The sequence below is a fragment of the Electrophorus electricus genome, chromosome 14 (genome assembly GCF_041902795.1).
Source record: "Electrophorus electricus isolate QZ-2024a chromosome 14, ASM4190279v1, whole genome shotgun sequence".
In the NCBI taxonomy this organism is placed as follows: domain Eukaryota; kingdom Metazoa; phylum Chordata; class Actinopteri; order Gymnotiformes; family Gymnotidae; genus Electrophorus; species Electrophorus electricus.
In genome coordinates, this window is record NC_137510.1 from 9,343,126 (window position 1) to 9,358,757 (window position 15,632).

A 15,632-nucleotide genomic window follows, 5' to 3' on the forward strand; every position below is an offset into this window, starting at 1 on the left:
TGTGGTCTTTCTGCAAATATAAGAAAGAGAGAGTTCAAATGTAGAATGAGAGTATTCAGATACATGGATGGCGCAGGAATAGGCACCAGGCTGCACTGATTGATATGTGTAAGGTGCAACCGATGAGACACCCAGCATCCCTGGGCTTAGCACAGGGTGAAATGACTCTCTAAAAGACCCATAGCATGGATATGGATACATTGGTATGTATACCCTGTTACATACACTGATAACCTATCTAGTAGTGGTAGAATTAATATTATTTAGAGCAAAGGAAATTTAGAGCAAAGGGTGACAGAGAGTGTTAATGTTACAGCACTGTCAGTCCATCAAAATTCTAACTGGAATATAATATTCACTATTCAATATCATTTCTTATGTATTATTATTAGGCTGTGTGTTTTATATTTTTTCAAAAAATGTATTTAATCTTTGATTTGAAGTGATTTAATGTGAAATAAATACCCATAAAAGTGGAGTTTCATACAAGCACACTTGTATGATGGCATGGTTACACTTCATACAGTGCTAGTCCTGTGCATCTCACACACAGTATGACTTTGGTCTCTGTGGATATTTAAGGATCACACTGTGCATTTTTCTATGAAGGCCAACCAGTCCTGCACCATTCACACTTAAAACATTAGTTATCCTTGAAATAGCAAAACAAAATAAAAAAGTGGAAGTCGTCATTCATGACAGTGTTGAGAAGTGCTGTTGTATTCACTGGGGAGAGAGGGTGCACTGGAACAGCTCTGTTCCTGCTCAAGCAAAAAGCTCACAGAATTTTTCTTTTCCAGAGGCCGGGCGTGCATGAGGCTACCATAGCCCCCCCCCCCCCCCCCCCACGTTTCTTTTACTCTCTTTCACTCTCTCAAAATTCAATTCAAGGTTGTTTTATTATCAAATTTAAGAACATAAAAGTACATAGTACTATGAACAAACATTGCAAAACATAATAATACATTTGTAAAATTTGAGTTTGATTGATGCATTACTATAGTATTAACAGCTTGTAGGAGATTATAATATGAACAAGAGGGGGCATAAATACATACACTGTATATGGATAATTTTACTAAAATACTCAGAATCTCTATCTGCAGCTCTATCTGAGGTTTATTTTGTTGGCATTGCTGAAATAATCTTTGGGCAGCCAAGATTTGTGTCTTCCTCTGTCCATGGTCAGACAGTGGTCAGCAAGTTTGTATTTCGCTAAGGTGGACCTCAGTATGGAGCCAGTCGGGAAGCTAGGGTAAACTGCTACACTGTACAGACAATTTTGGGGTCCAATGCATAGCATTTTACTTTGTGATGTTTGCGATTTCCCAATGATTTATATACTTTTGTTTGAGCTGTTTTGTAACTTGTTTTAGTATTTAGGCTTGTTGATATGTTCTGGTCCTATGACCTCTTAGTGTGTTCATGCAGGGTTTCATTTGGATGTCACCTTTGACACCAAACTTCACTACTATAAAGGGCAATTGGTTCAATTGCAGATTCAAATATTTTTAGCCAAATTCTAATTCTAAAACTCTGAATGCTTTTCATTTAAGTTAATTCACTACCAATTAAAAATTTCAGGCAAATGTATTTTTATACTTAAGGTTATAATTGTTTGAATATTCTGTATTATGCATACCTTACCTTAATATGTGCTTTGTTCCCTGATATCTTGATCCTTTTTGAAATATCATTTAATTTGTCCCAGGCCTGGCAGTACTGCACCAGCAGGTCCAGATTCTGCTTCAGATCGAATTAGTTTGCAAAGATCAGGAATTTAGTCCACGAGTCATGCAGAGTGGGAGCAGGGGCTGTAGAATGTCTGAGGAGTTTTGAGAATTCACTAATAGAAATTAGCTGAGCTGAGACAACAACCTTTTCTACTCCATGTTCCTGAGAGATGGAGTTGGTTACCAGTTTTTATTCCTCACCTATTTGCTGTGAAGATGGATTTAATGATATCATGGCTCAACCCCTACACCACTTTCAATGATTTTTTAAAATAATCCTTGATGTCAAATAATCAAAAGCCTTTTAAAATCAATAAAATGTGCAAATAATTAGTTTTTATTTTGGGCAACATATTTATCCGTGAGGGTGTATAGTGTGTAAATATTATCAATCATGCAGCAATTTGGTAAAAATCAGATTACAGACTACTTTGCTTCATAAGGAAGTTTAAAAATCTAGAATTACTTCACATTAACTTCCCCTGATTTCTGTTCACACAGATGCCTCAGTGATTAGGGTCAAATGTATCTTCAGTTTTAAAGCTTGATGTTATTAATCCATGTTTCCAGATTTCAGAAAACTACACTTTTTTGTAGTAACCTACAAAATAATTCTAGAAAAGCCAAATTAAATTTAGTGCTTGAACATTTTATAATTTTATTCAGTGCACATTCAGGCCCAGATGGCTTATTTAGTTTTGATTTGTTAATTTTAACTTTAAGTGCCTGCTCAGTAATTGAAAAGTCTGATGGGCTTTGATTATCTTTAATAGCCAATTCTATTGTCATGGGCATGCAGGAAAAAGAAGGAAGCAAACACGAGTCTCCAACCGAAGACTTTAATGAATTGAACGAAAGACAAATACGAACATATAAATGTACTAATGAGAACAAAAGAAGCCAAGGTAACATTCACAAAGACCGACAAACGGTCACAAAACAAAAGGGGCTTACAAAGAGAATATCATAATAACACAACAAGCCCCAGGTGGTGTGGTGAATGAGACACAGCACACACCACCTGAGGGAGGCGTGGCAAGAAATCATAATACACATGTAACACAAGGCAGAACATAAACAAACCACATGCAAAGTCACCACTGCATAATGGACACTTAGACTGTGAGGATTTGTATTTGACTGTAGATTCCTGTAGGGTGTTGGGAAATTTGTGTTCCAAGTCTCACCATTCTAGATCATCTCCATGGTCTCTTTTTTAAAGATTATCACAGTTGTCCCAGAATTAGCATCAGTTTTCCTAAATTAACATCAGTTGTTTGTGGGTGTGTTGGGTATTTTTGGTTATGAATGTACGTTTATATTCCTTTAATTTAACACAGCAAAGAAGGCATACTTTAGTGTTGCTTGGGCTTTGTGTTTCTGATTTGGTCATTTTTTTGTGTTTTTTTCACATACAGTTTTCTTCCTTTTTAAGTTTAGATTTTGATTTACTCCTAATTTTCAATTTTATGTTTGTTACTGTTTTTTCAAAGTTGCTATTTAAGTTCTTTGTGGCCAGATTGATTTTTTCTTTACTATTAACATATATGATGTCCAGAAATATATCTAAATGTGTTTGAATTCCTTGAGTACTGTTTGCTTTTTGGAATTCCTCTGTGCTGTTTTGGGCCCATCTCTAAGTTGTCCTGATATTAAACAGCTATGCAGTTTTGTTAGTCAGTTATTTGCCTGGGAGAGAGACAGAGGGATTGGCTGCTGTACAGTGAATGCACAGAGAGAGTGAGAGTATAAATCTGTTATCATGTGATCTAATGTACTGTTCCCAAGAGGTGAGCAATTTGTGTATCTTCCTAAAGAATCCCCTCATGTTCTACCATTGATGATTTACAGATCCAGACTACAGAAGTTATTTTCCATTTCTGTTTATTATGCTGTTGTGGTTGCTTCTGTGAGAGTAAAGACAATTGCCATTAATAAAAGATATTTTCTTTGACATGAAAGGGTCTTTTTGTGTGTGTATGTGGTCAAATTGTGTCCCTGTTCTAGTTTTCAGATCCCTGCACACAAGTACATTCCCCTGGACCTGGAAATGGCATCTCTCTCTCTCTCTCTCTTTCTCTCTCTTTGTCCATCCATTGGTGTCTTCACTGCGAGGCGCTCCCTTGCATTCTCCTTCCCCTGCCTGCTGTCCTTCCAGTGCAGTTTAAATAAATCTGCTAAGACTGCCTTGCTGTAATTGATTATTGCTTTTTCCTGCCTGGCCTCCACTCTCCTCCACCCTTCCCCCAACCACTGTCACCTGTTCAACATATTTTACCTCCACTACATCTTAATCATTCTGTTCCTGGCATAGTGGCATAGTGACTTGCTTGTTCTCTCTTACTCTCCTTCTCTCTCTCTCATTCACTCTGTCTCTCTTCTTCTTGCTTCACTCCTTCCTTTCTACTCCTCTTTGCCTCTTTGCCTGGGCACCACCTGGGAGCAAAGCTTCCTGTTAATATGCAGAAGGTGCTTTTTTCCCAATCCAAACTTCTGAAAGGTTGTTCCTAATACTTCCAGAGTAAAGGGACGCAGCCTGATTACATACAAGGCCTTCGGTCATGCTGGTGGCCTGAAACCTGGTGTAGGCCACACCCCTGCCTCCCCCCTCAGCACACACCATGCATCACAGGCCACACCTGTAGGGCAGGTGTAGGGGCAGGTGTAGCTCAGCATTTAAGGTAGTTAAGGTAGGCAGTTAAGCTACTGTACTAGTAATACAAAGGTTGCTGGTTCAAGCCCCCCTATTACCAAGTTGCCACTGTTGGACCCCTGAGAAGGTCTCTTAGACCTCAGTTGCTTGAAGCTTCTGCTAAATGCTGTAAATCTAAACATAGATGCCTCTGCTCTCAGCCCACACCGCGCATAACAGGCCACACCCCTGCCTCCCCTCGTCTCAGGCCACGCCCCTGCCTCCCCCCTCAACCCCTGCGTGTCACAGGCTGAGCTTGTACCCACACCTCAGAGCCCACATCACAGGCCCAGGCACAGCACACTCAGCCACTTCCCGAATTCTTGCTATCACACAGCTGCAGGTAGTGAGAGGCATATCTTGCTTTTTGTCCTCCTTGACAAAATCAAAGAAGCTGATGTTGCTTGAATGCTTGTAAAACTAATAAAAAAAGGACAGTCAGTAGAATTTTAATTTAAAATGCACATTGACCTGTAAGAGGAACAGAGGTCTATCGTTTCTTTATAGAATGGTGCACTGCATGGGCTTGATATTGTTCTTTACCTCCTCAGTCCTTGCGTCCTGTAATTCTGGCCATGTTCACTTTACCCGGCAGTCATTAGCTGCTGCATATGACTGAATTATTTAGCGATGTAGGTAGTCCGGCAGGGAGAGGGAGTAACATATGTTATACTTAACAGCCTGGGAAGCTTGGGGTCCAAACAGCAGCGGAGAAAGAGCTGACAGAGCCAGAGTACTGCAGTAGCCTTTCCCCAGCAAAGCACTGCACACAGTAATCTGGCTGTAATTAAGGCATATAAACCATGTCACACTGCCATTAGACCAAATTGCACACAACCAATCAACTATGACATTAATAGCAGAAATGAACCACAGCTATATAAATCAAGCATGTTTTAATAAGGGAACCTACTTTACCATTTCTGGGGGTTTTGTTTGTATATTTATTTTTCCTGTTATTCTTGGGTCTTTTTTTTTTTGCCACCTTCTTTTCGCTGATGATGGCTGTGACTATACTTGCTATTTAATATACCTAACGTGCCACAATATTGTTCAGCTTTCATTTTTTCCTTCAGTATAAGACAATAACAATTCATTATTTTTGCACCAGATCAAACATGGTCTTAGCCATTGCCAATATATAGGTGTGTCAGGTGAAAGTCAGATGGTTTATATGAGAATGTGTACCAGATGTTTATATAGCTTACATGCTGGCAAACCAGTGGACAAGCATTCTGTTGTGTCGGAGTCACATGACTCTGAAGATCTATATGATGCAGGGCACCATCTGCATTGCATTTGTGTAGGCAACAGTAGATTCTGATAACAAAACATGGCTAAAATATGAAAAAAAGAAAACAACTTGGTAATTAAAAATTTCTTAAATGACACACAGAGAAAATATGCCACACTCAGATTTCATTTTAAGGCTTTAATTGTCACCAGTTAACTTTTTGTATGTCGCCATTGAAACAGCACACACATGTTCTTTAGTTGGCCTCTGGGTTTTTGGTTGGATAAAGGGACTGCGTTGAGTGCTGATGTTCAGTGGAGGAACTTGGAGGAGAAGTCTGTGGGTTTATGGGATAAGGATGTACATGGACTGATCTTCAGGGAGTTCTGTTCCCTCTTCAAATGAAGGAACTCACAGAGCACAATCTCCCCTCTTACAGAGCTGAAGCCACACATACTGGGTTCATAAGTGTTCAGCTGGACTTTAACCAGAAGTCTGAGTGTTCATTTAAATGATGAGGGCTGAGTTATGCTGAATTGTCAAATTCAGTTGCACAGAATGATAATCACTCATATGGTGTTCTTTCTCTCTCTTTCTCTCTCACCCGCTTTCTTTTCCTTTCTGCTTGTGTCTCATATGGGCTACATTAGTTCTTATATGGGGTTTATTTGTGACCATCCAGACTCCACAAAAAAGAGCCTTCCACCGCATATCTTGATGATGTCTGATAATCACAGAGGGCTTTATCGCTGGGGATGGATGGGGTGGATATACGCATGCTAACCTCAGCAGTAGATTTTCACTAAGTGCAACTGGACAAGCTGGTTCCAACATATGAGGCAGTTGGTTAACTCAGCATTTCTACAGTGCTTTTTTATTTTCTTAATGGATATTATGGATCCAACCCAGCACATCTCTCCACACCCCTTCACAAATATCTAACACTTTAACGGCCCATATGCACGCACGCACATGCACATGCACACATACATACACACATACACACACACACACACACACACACACACACACACACACACACACACACACACTACACTCAATAAAAACAGGCTGTGCTAGCATCCACACACATTGATTCTCTAGTGATCAAAGATTCAGAAAACCAACTGGGTTCAGTTACTTTGGTCATGAGGCTCTGTAAGTGTGAGGTCAGGTATGCGAGCTGAAACCGACTGCCATACTTCCTGTGTTTTGGTGAAGCTTTGGTGAAGATTCTCCTGTTTTCTTGAGAGAAAACAAAACTTAGATGCCAGACGTCTTCTTATACACGCATCTAGTACTGCGCAAAATACACAGCATATAAACTTTATCTTAAGTTTTAATCAACAAATTTAGGTTGAGTTGGATTTACTTGCCACTCCAGGACAGCAGGCTGCTCTCCAGGGTCCTGAAATGTATATTGTGAGCAGCCGTCCCACCAGCAGAAACCGGGCGGGGCCCGGAAAGCCCCGCCTGTTTTCTTTTCAGCCGGCCCACCCACAGTCTCTCACCTCCTTATCATTCCGGATACAAGAGGCTGTCTGTTGCGAAGGGTGTGTGGTCTCTCTCTCTCATCAACTCCCTCTCTTTCTCTTTATGTTTCTCTCTCTCAGTGGGACAGAAGACAACAGCGGAAGTTAACCTGCCACTCAGTGTCCTTCGACAGGACGCTTCCCACTCAAATGTTCCGTTTGCTAATTAAACCATCCCTTCGGAGCTTGCGCTGCTAAAATTGTGTGTACACTGCCATTTTGTTTTGTCTCACCTTGGTAATGAGAACAGCTTTCCTTTCTTTCTGTTGTCTAGGGCCCCTTTAGTGAGAGGCAGAGTAGTGTTAAGATCATTTAAACATGATCTAGATCTTAAACATGATCTAGTTTTTTAAATCACCCGGCCTCGGTCTTACTATGATATTTATGCTCTTTCTGAACAGCAGCTATTGATATTACTGGTACTTTAGGATATGCTGAACACATTGCATGAATAGATGACTGCAATAGATGACCCTTTTGGTAAGAGGGGTTATTTGTCAAAATGTTGAGCAGATTTCTGTGCTGTCTCAAAAAATAGTTTTGTTCCAAAAACATTCACCATAACAAGAACTCACCATCAAATTCCAGATATTCCTCAGTAAATGAGGTAGAGGAGGATGACAATGTCAGATTTCAGAAATCATAACCAAAATACTATTCAGAACCATGATGGCATTTTACAAATTACACCAGACATTATGTTTTACCTTATTACATTACTTATTACATTACAAAAGAGCAAATGGATTTGATTTCACATTAAAGTACATTGTGTGCAATGCTTTTCATTCTTATCATTTTAAGAGAAATAATACATGTTCTGTTATAAAAAGTATTAACAAAAATTGTCATCCAGCCCTTTGTAATAAGGATAGATGGGATGCTTGGTCCTGCTGGTACTGGCATTTATCTAATGCCTTCTTGAGTGCAAGATCTTTCTCCATGCTACTCACTTCTATTTCTCTCTCTCTCTCTCTCTCTCTCTCTCTCTCTCTCTCTCTCTCTGTGTGAGTGTGTGTGTGAGTGAGTGCACATCTTGTGTGTGTGTGTGTGTGTGTGTGTGCGTGTGAGGAGAGAGAGAGAGAGAGAGAGAGAGAGAATAAACCGGTACAGCATTATTAACCAAGATCAAATACAAACATTATTCTACCAGCAGGCATTTCTTGATTGAGTATCGACAGCATGCAATTACTCTCTCGAGCTGTGATTGACTTCTTGTTAGAGGATGCCTGATGAAGGATTCATGGAGCTCATTCTGAGTAAACACCTTACTTTGGACCACATGTCTGACAAGGTCAAATCCCAGCACCCACTCTCATTACACTGGGGGACGCACATGCAGACCACAGGTGATGTTCACACTGCACTGCAACATTGTGCCAGAGCAGATCTAACTCGAAGTTGGTGAGATTCTAATACAAAAAAGCAAAACTGTACAGTGTGCTCTTTTTGGTGTACTTTCACACATTTCCAAAAATGAGGAAGTCATTTGCTGTAAGTCAAAACAAAATAATACAAAACAAAACAAACCCTAGAGATACACCAGTAAGCATTTTAGCTGCCGGTGGTGATGATGGTGATGATGTTATTGTTTATTACAATTCTGAAATCCGTGAAAGCAGAATAGTTTGTGAGTCGTGGGATCAGCGCTTTGCTTATATGTGCAATTGAGGTTTTTGATTACTTTTTTCCCCTGCAGTTCTGTGTACAGGTTTAGCAGTGTGGAGGTTTTAAACTGTGTGAAGTTATATGTTTTATTCAGCAGAGATTTTAAAAAAGTACACCACACATAGAGGGACTCTCAGAGCATGACCTTGTACTTTCAATCAGATGGAAGCTTCTCTTCGTAACTGCTGTCTAGTGAGAAAAGCAGACTGAGAACTGAGAAGTGCTCCAAGCAATGCTGCTATGGCTGCAGACCATCTCTGTCTCTGTTTGTGTCTCCATGTCTTTCTCTCTCTTTCTCTGTTTCCTTCTCTCTCTCTCTCTCTCTCTGTCTCTCTCTCTCTCTCTCTCTCTCTCTCTCTCTCTCTCTCTCTCTCTCTCTCTCTCTCTCTCTCTCTATCTCCACCCTCTCTCACACCAGATCTACGTTCTTCTTAGAGGCTTGGTTTGTGGTTCAGATTTCTATCACATTTAAACTAGGCAGCTGAGATTTCCAATGATGTGCTGCAGCCTCACCAGCACAGAACTTCTCTTCCAGCTTCATATCAGAGTGAAAGAGCCAAGCTCAGGCATACAAAGGCCAGAGAAACATGGCCAGTCCAAGCAGGTGTAGGTCAAAGCTTTAAAAGGAGGAGGTTACAAGGGAAGATGGGGGCTTTAACTGAGCAATGGTTACAAATGGTTACAATGGTAACAAATGGTGTTTAATTGCCTCCCTCAATTAATTTTTGAATTTTTAATTTAATGCTAAAATTGCAAACTAAACAGATTTACTTAAACATCATCTCAGTGACATATTAATAGAGGTTTCCTCATGTCATCACGTTGTTAGTTAAAAAGGCAATAGGTTTTTTATCTTAAAGGGTTAGCAGTTTCCATGGAAATATGATTTTCTGGTCTTCAGAGGGTCATAAGCAGCAGAAGGCATGCTGTTTGTCACCCGAATATGAGCATATGATTCAGATCCACTTTTCATGCTCCCCCACCTCAACCCTTTCAAATCATAAATGCACTATAATATTATTACTTACTCTGTCATACAGCCACTCCATGATTCTCTTGTGTTCCAAGAAAATTATACAACCTACCAAGAGTCATGCATATAAACTAAAGAACTGTGTGTGTGTGTGTGTGTGTGTGTGTGTGTGTGTGTGTGTGTGTGTGTGTCAGAGAGAGCGAGCTCTTTTAACAGGGCTTCAGGGTTCATAATGACGGACTGGCAGAATCAACCTAGCCTTGGGTTCATCTTACGATTACACAGGAAACACTTAAAATAAAACCCACATTCTCTAGAATCTCTCAAATCATGCACCAGATGTCAGGAAACCCATGATCTTCAGGTACAAACACACTGCATCCTTTATCTGTTATAAATCTCCATAAATGAATGAATGAATGAAGTTTCTTTAGGGAATTTCTGTTTAATATTTGGATTGTTCAGTATTTTGATAATAGTTTATGTTATGACAGTTTGAGTTTAGATCTTGAAATTCATAAAAAAAATTGAACTTGCAATAACACAGCTCCTGTATTTTGGGGCAAAACAATAAATACCAAATTAACTTTAGTGTTATATGTGTTTATTTATGGTGAACTCTGGCTTGGCTTTGAACTGTAGGAAATCTATCAAATAAGTAACAAATAAACATGCAAACATGAAGTTTAAATAATTTTGATCAACTGGACATTTCCTGAATATGTTCACCATATTCCATGCATATGTTTTGTGTTAATAGATGAATATAAATAAATATAATAAATATTATTTCATGTTTATTAACAGCACCATACTGCCACTTGCAGCCATACTATTTGGCACATCTTTAAAATGTTTCTAGAATTACAGTGAATATGTTCCTGAAACTACTGCTACAACAGATCCCATGACACAGAATACATATGTAGGCCAACTTCTGTAGAGTTACATCTGCCAGTAAGTATTTGGAATCTTGTTATCTGAGATGTCTTCTTTGTTCCAATAAGGGATTACATTTATTTTGTTCCAGAATTAAATGTCTTTAATATGTCAAGACATATATATATATATATATATATATATATATATATATATATCTTGACATATTAAAGACATTATATATATATATATATATATATATATATATATATATATATATATATATATATATATATATATATATATATATATCTTGACATATTAAAGACATTTTATATATATATATATATATATCTTGACATATTAAAGACATTTATATATATATATATATATATATATATATATATATCTTGACATATTAAAGACATTTTATATATATATATATATATATATATATATATATATATAGATATATATATATATATATATATCTTGACATATTAAAGACATTTATATATATATATATATATATATATATATATATATATATATATATATATATATATATATATATATATATATATATATATATAAGTGTGAATTGGCTTTTCTCAGTTTGAGTGTGTGTGTGTGTGTTTGTGTGCAGTTCATAAATAAATGAATCAAGCTCTTTCTCACATAGTCAGGTGGAGCAGAGGCTATGGTCACTCATCCCCAGATTGGTGGGTGTGAATTCAGGCCTGTCAGTGAGAAGTTTCTTTCTGCTTGTTACCGTGCTAAAAAAAAAAAAAAAGTATTATAAATTCTCTGAACACAGCATACCTTTTCCTCCAACTTGGTCTAAAATATTGATGGAAAGCCTTCAGGTCTAAATATGCGTGCGTACATTTTTTTTTTTTTGCCTGTTATTTCGAGAATTTTCAGTGAGTTAACATTCTGGATCCGGTGGATTCTCTTACCTCATTCCAGCAGCTTCACAGCATGTTATCTGGAGAGGTGGAGAGGATGAGGTAGTGTAGAGGGAGCTGGGGGTGGGGTTTCCCATGACTTTTACTGAATTTGTGCATTAACATAACATTACTACCTGGAGCTTGCATGCTAAACACTAGGCATATATGGCCACCTCCGCCATGTCGGACGGATTTTGTTACGTAGCAGAGGGTTGAAAGACTCCACTTGGCAGTTGGAGATTTTCAGTGCTGATGGAGTTATTGATCACGCACACATTAAAATGACGTCTGCAACCACGAATGCCAATGACAGAAGCCGCCATTAACCAGGAAATCAATAGTGCTGTCGAAGTTGCTTCAGAGAGTTGACAATGGATCCCAGAGTGGCGACAAGGGGCTGAGGAGCACCAGATAGCTCCTGCTATCCTTTTCCTCTCAGCCTTTCCCAACATCTCCTTCACCCAGACTGGCTGTTTTTAAATGACTCTTCATCATTGCATTAGTGGATCGCTGAGACAGTGGCTTTTAGGGGAACGGTTTGGTGTTTTTTGTGTGACCGGCAGTGGGATACTGTGGACTGGTGTGCTACATTGTGGCTCTATCCTCGGTGAATTGTGTCACCATGATGATGAGTTATGGAACGATAAGGTCAGTGTTATGCTGACGTAAAATAAAGGCTCATCGAAGAAGCGGGGCTATTGAACATTCGGGCCATGTGAGTGCGTTATGTTGGAGAGACATACAGCCCTGCTCCTGTGGTACTCTGAGCTTTGCATCTACCTAAGGCAGAAGGGAGACAAGGAGAGAAGGTGTCTGAATCACTGAAATAAATGCTAAAAATGAGGCCTCGTGCCCTGGGTTTAACAGAGTCAACATGGTTATACTGGTAATCTCTGTGTTGTCACGCAAAGCATTTAAAAGACAGAACAGTTTGGCAACATGAGCTATTCATTATCATATCCTTGGTCTTGGGCAGGCTAGATTAAAGTAAAAATACCAGAGGTATTATACATACTGGGTCTTTGATGCTTAGCCAAGGCAAATTATTTATACCAAGAGCCTAATGTGTGTTTTACCACAATAACAGGTTAGTCATCCCACACATCACACATTCCCAGTTTATCTGTTGGAAGAGTCCAATGGAATGGAAAATGTGATATGCCTTATGGATATTCCAATCAATTCCTGTACTGCAATAAATAATTAAATAAACAAAATCCTTCTCTGTAAATAGGACCCATTCTCTGAGGTTCTTCTTGCTGTGCATGTTCAGCAACCCTGGCGGCTTGTAGACCATCTGAAAGAAGCGGTCCAGCAGCCTTGTGCAGACAGGCCTGTTTGTCAGTATGGTAAGAAGCCCAGGCGATACTGACGTGGTTACTGCCGCATTGTCATTATCTGTAGTTGGTACAGTCACTCACCTGTGACACAGACATATGGGTCAAGAGCACCATAGAAATGACCCAAGGAACATGCATGGAATAATGATCTACCATGTGGTGGGAAGAAGGTTCATCTTTGTGGCTACAGCCTTTAATGGCCCAGCAAGCATCAAAGCTTAGGGAGCTCAGTTAAAAGGTGCTGCTAGGTAAGCATAATGAGTAAGGGAGGAAGCTACAGACAAACACTTGGAATTGTACCAAAGTTATCAAGGGAAATGTAAAGTGTCATCAACAAGCCATATACCAGCTATACAGTCTTTGTTCTGTTGCTGTGTCAGTTGATGTGAATAGTAGGCACACTGGGGGAGCTCCTTGATGAATCTGTATTGTTTGTTACTGGGGTCCATGTCAAATCCAAAACTTTACTATTCAAATCCATGAAGTCTGTAAAACTTTTGTTTTTTTCTGTTTTTCTGGAAAGACATTTCCTCCAAAGAAACAATCATATGGTGAAGATTTTCGTTCACTGTGGATGTTGTCTGCCAGCTGATATATCTCCTTTTGCACTTTAAACATTCAGACATGTTTCTCCCTGAATTAAATTGCAATGGTTTGGTTATAATTTGACATGAGATGTAAGCAATTTCTTGGTGATCTCTGGTCACTGTGAAGTGCTGTAATGGAGGACAGGTGGAAATCTCAGGATTGGCAGATTGACACCTGTAACCAAGACCTCAAATTAGAAATGCCAAACGGAGAACTGATGGCTGACATCTCCCAGTCTCAATCCATCAGAGGCTGGGGAAGAAAAGAGGGGTCTAAGTCCAAAGGATAATTCATGTGTCTGATCTTTCTCTCTTTTTCTGTCTCTCTCTCTACCTCATTTTGTCTCTCTGTCACACACACATCACTGGCCAATATGGTTAAATGGAAAAAAAAAACTAGCAATTTCCCAACCATATTAACACCTCATGCTCCTGCACTCAAACAACAGCCAAAAACTTCACTGATTGCAGTGAATAATATCACTCATTACTCTGAAGGCTTCCTAGGGTGAGCAGCTGTTAAATTGTCATGAGGATTCTCATGATTTATGCAAATACACCCTTTTCTGAAACATATTCATCGCATGTGTGAGTGTTCTGACTGCCAATCATCATTAATGTACTTCTGAAGGGGAAAAAAATGCCTTGTAATACTCAAGCTTCCTAAGAGATTCAGAGAAAGAATGGTAAAAGGATGAAGTACATCTATTAGCTCTAGTAACTCTATGATCAGAGATTATTTGAAATACTCATCATTATCCTTGGTTGTACAACCAAAGCAGACATTAGAAGCATGTTGAATAGGTCTTCGATTGATTATGTCTGCCTCATGCAGTGCCTCTCACTAGGGCTTCTTCATTCATGTGGATTTTCAAGCTTGTCTCCCCAACTGTTCCACAGCTATGGCTCATCTCAATAAAGGATAGAAAGTGGAAACTTCTTGGAGATCACTTTAGTGCTCCACAATCACATGTTTTACGTCTTCCTTGGCTGGGTGACTCTGAGAGCCGTGAGTCATGACATATTCCGCATTTCAGCTTGTAAATGGAGATGTAGAAAACCAGGTCTTACTGCACATGCATATGCTGTAGGAAAATTACAGAGACTATGTTGATATATTCATTTATTAAAAAATCTAAATGTAATTTTTTTTTCAGTATACTACACATTTTATTGGCGCAGTAAAAAAAAAAACAGTGGCTTTGTAATTACACCAGGACTACTATAAGTGGCTGATTGAGATGAGAGTATACGATGAGGAATGTACACATCAGTTTCTTGTGGCCTCCTGTAACTGAAAAATCACATTACACTCCCTGAGCTGGCGTGCTAACATGTTGTCCAGGGGGAGCTGCAAAGGCTCATCTTTGAACGTCTGCCGGTTTCAATTGCTCCGGCTTTCCAGAACCTTCGTCTGTGTGGAATCTCTTAAGACAGTGCCTGGAGGAGTGGAGCCGGTTCAAAGGAGGCATGGGATTAGGGCTGTTTAAAGCTCAAGATTACTGATGTGGGAGCTGAAAGTACCAGCTGCTCCACCTCACCCTCTCTTTCCAGCTTGGGCGATCAACAGCCAGGCTCAGACTGTTTAAACCTGTAAAACTTCAAACCCAGCCACTGGACAATAAAGGAGTCACAGAGGAAGAAGGAGCGCTGACAGATGAGAGAAGAGGGCCCTGTGGCTGTCCTGTTCTACTCCCCAATGACGAGACCAGAGAGGCGGGAGGACGGCGGCTTGGCAGTCCTAGGGACAAAAGATGGATACAGTATGGTGTGATTAGGAACTGTTTATGGCTGTGCTAAGCAGTACATGGCATCCTTATTCTGCAGCTGCTTTACCCATGTCCTTTGTCAGATTCCAAGATTTTTGTTAGGTTTTAAAATAATTGAATGATTGCTCCATTGTTGAGTCTGTTGCTATGCTATCCATCACTACAAATGTATGCACGTGTGTTGGTATTTAGTTATGCATGCTTATCCTCTTTTCTGTTGTCATGGTGAGCACTAATATTTCACTACTAAATGTGGTAAAATATATCTGCTGCAA